This window comes from Frankliniella occidentalis, unplaced genomic scaffold (genome assembly GCF_000697945.3).
Source record: "Frankliniella occidentalis isolate FOCC.00 unplaced genomic scaffold, Focc_3.1 Scaffold54, whole genome shotgun sequence".
In the NCBI taxonomy this organism is placed as follows: Eukaryota; Metazoa; Arthropoda; class Insecta; order Thysanoptera; family Thripidae; genus Frankliniella; species Frankliniella occidentalis.
In genome coordinates, this window is record NW_026267184.1 from 877,389 (window position 1) to 885,422 (window position 8,034).

At 56.1% G+C, this 8,034-nt stretch overlaps 1 protein-coding gene across 1 annotated transcript in view; it reads right to left on the minus strand.

The window, feature by feature from the left end:
- Positions 1-5,995, minus strand: part of LOC113213117 (uncharacterized) — a 130,039-nt gene extending 124,044 nt beyond the window's left edge. The window contains exon 1 of the mRNA XM_052267560.1: positions 5,401-5,995. The gene's annotated coding sequence lies outside the window, so the exon portion shown is untranslated. The remainder of the gene's footprint in view (positions 1-5,400) is intronic.
- Between the last annotated feature and the right edge of the window lie 2,039 nt (positions 5,996-8,034).

The following is an 8,034-nucleotide window of genomic DNA, read 5'->3' on the forward strand; positions in this document are numbered from 1 at the left end:
GGGGGAGGGGGAGGGGGAGGGCAGGGTCACTAGCTAGATTACAGTAACAAGCTGAGGAAAAGCACGGTGTTTAAACTCGCTGACGGCTCACCCTTTAATTGCGGACGCTCTCTCTCTCTCTCTCTCTCTCTCTCTCTCTCTCTCTCCCTCTCTCTCCCTCTGTCCCTACAATCTAATTGCAAACTTCCGCCTGGATATGAGCAGACCCATAATGAATACCGACCCGTGCCGTGCAACGAAAGCGAGGGCAGCGCGCGGTCGAAATAAAGAAAACAACAAAATATAAAACACAAAACTAATTAAGAGGCCCACGAAAAAGTGTTACTACCCGCCGATTAAACTGGCTCGCGGTTGGCCTAACTCTTCACACGTTCGGTTCCATGCGGGGCTCCAGAGTAGGGTTGGAAGCCCTGGTAAATTTCCAAAAAAGAGAAATTTGCTGGAAATTTTACGGACAAATTTTGAAAGTTTTGCGGATCTATTTCAGAATTTTTTTGGAATTTTTCGAACTTTTTCGGAACTTTTAGGAATTTTCCAAAATTTTCCAGAATTATTCGGGAATTTTCCGGAAATTCCCGATCCTAGGACAGAGTACTAGCGGCAGCAGGAGAGCCCGTGACTTGGACTCGGCGCAGTGCTTGGCGTTGGCGGCGCCCGCCCCCCATTTGCATGCGAGGCGGCCTCCGGAGATACACGAGCAGGGCTCGGGAGCAGCGCCGGGCGGCGAGCGCCTCGGCGGTAGGCAACCACTGCGACCCGCAGCGCCGGCGGGCCTGCCCACCTGCGGGCGCCCGGGCCCGCGGAGGGAGAGGGGTAGCGGGAGAGATGGGGAGGAGGGCAGAGGGCAGAGGAGGCCAGGGGATGAGGGAGAGCTAGGGAGGAAGGAGGTCGGACGCGAGTTTGCAATAGCCGGCTCGGAGCCGTCACAGGAAGGACTGAGGCCGACAGGCGGCGAGGACGGGGAAAGTGGGGGAGAGGGCTGGAGGAGAAGACAGGAGGAAGGAGCGGTGCGGGAGGGGGAAAAGAAAGGGGAGGAAGGGAGAGGCGCGCGCGCGCTTTGCAAAAGTGTTGAGCAGGGCGTGCGGTTGGCACACTGGTGGGGGGGAAGGGGAGGGGAGGGCACAAGGGGGCTATCCGCCGCACCAGTGATATATTTCCCGGGGCCGCCCCACACCGTGCCCCCGCCTCGCCTAACTCGCCCTCCGCGGGGCGTGGCAGGGCGGGGCGGAGCAGCGGCAGAGCACACAGTGTGCTGCACTACGCTAGTGTCATCCTGGCGCTGCCCTAACATTATTGCCGATAAATTTACGTCAACACTGCAAAGGCGAGGAGGTGCCGTGCCGGGGGTATCAGAGGGGGCCATGCTGCCGTGGGAGAGAGTCTTGAGGTGGTGAGGAGGGAAGAGGAGAGGGGGAGGGGGCAATCAGGTCTGGGGTTTGTTGACATTAATCTAAGGGAGCGGTGGAGGAGGGTGGAGGGGGAATCAGCCCCCCCATCGCGCGCCCAACACACGCACACGCACACGCACACGCACACGCGCACACACACACACACACACACACACACACACGCAGCCACCTGATCCCACACAACTTAGTAGTTGTCCCAGTAGTGTGCGGGGCCCGGGGCCCGTCTGGCCGGGCCGGCCTGCTCTGCACGAGAGGGGCTCGGCCGCCAGCTCCGTGAGTAGGAGTAGTGCCCCCCAAACCACCCCCAAACCACCGCCAGGCAGTAAAAGCCAAGCTAACAACCCCTTGGACGTGCGGCCCACACCCGCGGGCCTGTTGCGGTAGGTGCGAGGACCAGGGAGAGCGGCCGGGGGACGCCAGCACGCATGTTCCTACATCACACCTGATGGTGGTTAAAATTCAACGACAAAAAATAAAACACAGACATGTTTACATGTCTTTCAAAGCAATAATCAGCGTAACGCACTTTCTTTACTTTTCTGTTTTCCTCAGGATATTTGGCGTCGATAAAACTTTTCATCTTCTCCTCATGTCGCCTGCGGAGAGAAACAGTTTACTTTCCTTCCTTTTTAGCCCGCCCTTCTGCTTTTAAAAAAGCATTAAAGCGGGCTTATGCAACCGCTCTCGTGTCCGTCCGTCCGTCCGTCCGTCCGTCGTCCGTGTAAGAGGAAGGAGATGAGCTAGAGGTCTGAAAATTTCAGGGTATCTTAGGGGTCACTCCTGGACAACGAAACGCCTGGTGCAAATCCTGGCAACCACCCCTAAGGGGATGAAAGGGGGTAACAAAGAAATAGGGGTTGGTCTAAAAAGTAGGAAAAAAATATTTTTTTTATGGTCTCCTAAGGGGTAACTCGTAAAAGTAGAGCCCTTTGGGCGAAAATTTTGTCCGTTCCACTCTATCTTGCACCGTTTGGGCGCTAGAGTGCTTTTTTCAACCGAAATACGGAGAAAATGACTACGTTGCACATAAAGACGTACTAGGAGGCTTCCAATCGTAAAATGGAAGAGGAAGTACCCCCCCAAAACAACACATTCTGAATCAGGAACTACCCTCGGATTTGCCGTTTCTTTCACTGTTTCGGCCCTAGAGGTGGATATATTGAAAACAATGGCAAAAAGTCAAGTTTTAAGACTGTTTGACAAACAATACAATGTAAAAACTGCGCTGGTTCTTTTTTTTTGTATTTTTCTGAAGCAAAGCAGAAGGGTGGGGTGTAGTCACGGTGTTGCCCCGTTACAGTCTTTTGTCATGTGAAAGGAGCAAATCTCTAGGGCCGCAGGCCCCCCACCGGAAGTTAGTTTACCCAAATATGCAAAGTGATTTACCGGTCACATTATTTATTTGGTTATGATCTTCAGCATTTCGCGGGACTGAAATGGTCGGGCCGAAGGCCCGACCATCGCCGCCGGCAGGCCAAGCAGGCCCGGCCCCTGCCGAACGGAGTTGCCGGCGCAGCGAAGTGGAGCCGGCAACTGCGTTTGGCGGAAGGGCGGGCCTGCTTGTTTCATTCCCGCGCTTGCGGCCCAGCTCCCCCATACATTTAAGGAAAGTGGCAGATTTATACAGCCGTACGAGAGCATGTGGATTGACGATGGCGCAGTGTGCCCACCGCCGCCTCCCCCACCCCCCATATCCGCCTACCCTTTTATCTTTTCAGCCCCTTCATTTTTAGCAAAGAGCGCGGTGTGGAAGGGGTAGCGGAAGTGTGTGGGGCGGTGGGGGGTGGGGGTCGCCAACTGATCCCCAGACGTATTATGAGCATTGAGCAGAGCCGTGGGGTCTGGTTGGCGCATCCGTCGTGCCGACCTGCTGCTGTCTGCCGCTGGATCGAGTGTGGTGGTGGTGGTGGGGGCGGACGAGGATGAGAGGAAGGGGTGCGAGAGAGGGATGATGGGGAAATGTTTGCGGAAACATTTGCGCGTCCCAAGGGGGGCCGGCCGGCGGGGCCCGGTGTCTGCGTATCCGCCAGCCCGATCACAGTCGTAAATCCGCGTCGGGGCCGCGGGGGGGGGGGGCCGCGCCATCAATGGAGTACACGACAAACAGCACCACCTCCGGGTCGTGTCGGGGGTCCACGCGGGGGCGGCGGCGGGAGGGTCGTGGAGGTGCGGTCGGGTTAAAAATCACACCCGCACCCACACACACACACCACCCCAGAGAAACGCAAAGCTACATCATTTTATTCTTGCAGCAAGCGAGTTATTTTACCTTATTTTATTTGTCCCGCAGAGTGTATTTTGTGTATGTGTGTTTGAGCTACTGCTGCGGGTGCGGGTGCGCGCGCGCGGTGCGGGCGGGGGGCGCGCGTTGGTTGTATTTTGTTTTTTGGCGCCCAGTTTATCGAATCCCGCGAGTCCGCGCGCACGCCGCCCGGCCCCCGCGCGCTGTGTGATGAACGGCGGGGGTTAATTTTAAAGCCGGACAGGTAAGCGCTGTATAACCCTTTTCCCCTTACTGACCCCCCACCACTCCCCCACCCCAGGCAGCTATGGAGTGCGTTGGATTAATTATTTTGCGACTGGCAGTGAGTAAAAGAGCGAGGAGTAAGCAAGGGGAGGGGGAGGGGTGAGAGAGGGTGGTAGTCAGAGAGTGTCAGAAAGAGAGAGAGAGAGGGATAGGGAGTGAGCTATGGGTTAGTTGTTTCAGTGAACGCAAACTAGTAGGAAGGCACCCCGCCACGCATCCCGCATCAAAACAAATGGATACACAGCCGGGTTATTTATCCCTCCCCCCAACCCTCCCACACCGCCACTACAGCCCCCTCTCTGGGGCGCGCGGCATTCGCACGCTCGCGCGCCGCCGCGCCGCCCCGCAGCCGTGCCAGGGCAAATAGTAATCCCGGGTCTCTGAAACCCTCGCAAAAACAACACGCGGACTCTCATCATCGCCGCTCACGCTCGGCTCACGCTCGGCTCACGCTCGGCTCACGGTTCACGATCGGCCGCCACGCTCGGCCGCCACGCTCGGCGAAGGGCGGCCACGACCAGCCGCACTGTAACAGGTTGGTCACGGGGCGCAGCGCGGTGCAGCGCGCCCCCCGCCCCCCGCCGTTTATCAGTGGCCTGGCCCCGTAACCGACATCAAACTAATTAATCGCGCAGATTAACACCTTATTGGTTACACAAACACGGTATTTTAAAAGTCGCCCTACACCTAGCCAGAAATGAAAGTCGATTCGACACGTCGATGTAAACATGGTCGTCGAGACGACGTCAATTCGAATTTCATTTCTAGCTGGGATAGTTACAGGTTTGCTTACCCACACTATGTGGCGTTAAATGGCGTCTGCGGTCGAAGAGGCTCTGGTACAGCCGGTACGTAGTAGTAGTAGTTAGAACGTTTCGCAAATAAAGAGACGTTACTGAGCGACGCCTAAGTGCCTAAGATGCGGGTAGTTGAAAGGGAATGCCCAACACACACTCTCTCCAAAATACCAACTTCTGCATAGCCAGTGTTACCAACTAACACAAGTTCAGATACATTGCCATTGGTGTAAAACTGATTTTAAGTGTTAAATTAATTTGTACTTTAAGTGTAGAGTGTAATAGAAGGGGAAACAACAGAAAATAATTCCCAGTAAAATTTCATTGAAGAATTGCATGAATTCTCTGATATCTAAGCGATATCTTAGAGAATTCCAATCAACATTGCAAAACATTTTTATTTTTATTTTTTGAATGAATGAAGAAGGCCACCCGCTCAGAGAGGTGTGGCGTTATGTTTCCCGTGGAAAGTTCGTGATGGTGGTGACATCAACAGAACGGTTTTATATCGAGGTTTTATTTGCTCAAATAAAAAGCCAGAGCGCGCAGTTTGGGTGGCACACCGGGTCGCCTCTCTGCACACCTGCACCATACCACCACAGCAGCAGCAGCGCGCACGGCTAGAGCCCCCCTCGTCTCGCCATTACTACAGTTTGCAAGTACTTACCCAGAGAGGTAATCCTAGGTGGTCGCCGGGAGCACGCCGCCCGCTCGGGCGCCATCGCCGGCCTCGGGCTCCGTCGTCGTCGGGGCCAGTGCACCCGGCCCTGCCCGGCGCCGGGAGTAGAGGGAGGAGCACCCCTTCTCCGCCAAGTGTACCCCGGGGAGCACCGGCCGCGGGCCTCTAATCAAGCAGGGAGGAGCCGCCACGCCGTGCCGCCGCAGGCATCGCCAACGACGAGCGCCGTACGTGCGCGGCCCCGGGGCCCGGCCGCGGCCTCCAACAGCACCACCGCGACGAGCACACCGACACACTAGCACTGCACTGCACTCGACGGCGCCCTCCTGGCGGTCCACTGGTTGTTGTTGTTGTCGTTGTTATTATTTTCGTCGACGCACCGTGACGGCGGCAGCAGACGACGGCGGCGGCGCTTCGTCGTCGTCCTTGCGATCGCGACCGGAGCGGCGGTGTGCGCGGGGCGCGGACCGGAGCGAGCTCGCTGCTCAGCCGTGCGGACCGTGCGGGAGTCAACCCCCGACTGAAGGGCGGGAGGAGGCGGCGCGCCGCGGCCACCGGCTGCAACACGATGCCGGGGGGTGGCGGTGGCGGTGGCGGCTGCGTGGCTGGCTGGCCGGCCGGCCCACTCTGCCTGCCTGGCGGAGGCGGCAGAGGCCCCCAAACAGGTTCAGAGACGTTCAGACGCACCCACCGGATCACCCCGACCACGGTCAACGTCAGACACGGGAGGGCTCACAAGAAAGGCATAGCGGAACTGATGTGAGACATCGGCCTCATAACCTCACAAATATGGACACGAGCTACTGACTGATTTGACAGAAAAAATCTAAATCAAGAATCTATCTTGAAAGCAGATGATACCAATTTAATACCATAGTATACCTGCGCTTTAATATTCGTAATATGGTTTTTATTTCTAGTGGTTTTGCATAATTTTTTTAAGGTCTTACTTGCGGAGAGAGGGGACGGCGGGGAGGGAGGGGAAGCGAAGCCGCGGGAGCCTAGGTATTGTTAGGCAGGGTTGGAGGGTAAGGGGAGGGGCCTCTGGCGCGACACTCACTCGGACACGGTCCCGCCAGAGCCCCAGTATTGTTAGGCAGGGGAGGGGGCTGGCGCGACACTCACCCGGACACGGTCCCGCCAGCGCCAAAGAAATTGTTTTCCTGGTCTCCGCTTGATTCTCTTTTACCTCTCTTCCACTATGGAGAGTTAAAGCTGCTGACACCTTGATATTACTAATGTATTTTAATGTTAAGTATAAAGTGTTTCAAGGTATCATCTGCTAAAAATCGGTGTTTTTAACCGTTTTGTTTCAAACCCAAACAAGCAGGAAATGTCCTATTTATTTACGTAATGTGCTGGCGGCGCTCCACGTTGATTTTCGAATCGAATCGGGGAACGGGTCAGGTGGGCGACCTCACGCTCGGACGCGCCGAACAGAACTGACGCCGTGTGCCGCGCGCGTTCTGCATTTGTTTGTTTGCTTCCGGGACCGACGTGAGCCGCTTGCTCACCGCTAAGGCTACGCCGAGGGGTCGTTTACTCAAAAAAATCAGTGTACACCCATAGAAAAAATCATTAAAAAATCATGAAAAAATCCCCTACAGATCAGAAAAAGTCAACAAAAAGTCAGAAAAATCAACAAAAAAATCACAAAACATCACAAAAATCACAAAAAATCAAGGAAAACGTAAAAATCAGTGTACGCTAGAATTTTTAGTGAAGGAACCGTGCTACGCCACTAGCCGAGCCCTTCCGCATTCTTCTCGCTCTTCCTTATTTCTGCTTGTTGAAATCACCAAAGGACAAGACAAATTCCCTTCTTAGCTCGGTGGGACAGAGGCGGCGGCGGTGGTGTAAAATAGCGAGAGGGTGTTGCTCTCTCTGGCGAACACCACCACCACCCGAGAGGGAGAGAGACAGAGACACCGAGAGAGAAGGGAAATATGAAATTACCTCCCCCGTGCCGTGCCGATGGTATCTCCGGGGCGGCGTGGCGTGGCGCTCTAGTCTAAGAGAGAGCAGAGACCCATAATGGGTTGAGAGTCGAGAGGGGGGGGGGGGGCGCCGGCGGCGTGTGGCGGTGCTACCATCCTCTCGCTAATTACCACCTCCCATTCGGCATGTTTCTGTGTGGTGTCCTGATTGAATGGAATCGCGTTCCACTCGTAAACACAACTGAATGCACTCGCGCACTACGCCTCGGCGCATGCGTCTTGCGACTTGTAATGCGCGCGGGTGGGGGGGGGGGAGGACCGACGACGATCATCACGGCGGCGGTGGTGGTGAAGCAAAGCAAAGCGGCGCGAGGGGCGGGGCAGGTCAGGTCGTAGGGCGCGCGCTCACCCCGCCGCCCCGGGAGCTCTATACGACCACTTAGGCCCTAGTGGATGCCATTTACAAGATTGCGCCGCGCGCGCTAAGTCACACGCACGCAACGGGAGTAGTGGAGGGGAGGGGGGACGGGAGGAAGTAAGACAAACTGTCAGTTATAATTTCCAGCACATTAAATGTATGTGTCTCGTCCTGCTCCGTGAGCGCTGGCGGCGCCGCCCCGTTCTATCCAGCTCGGTGGCGTGTTCTGTGTGCTGCTATGGGCGGCACGGCGAGGAGGGGGCGGCG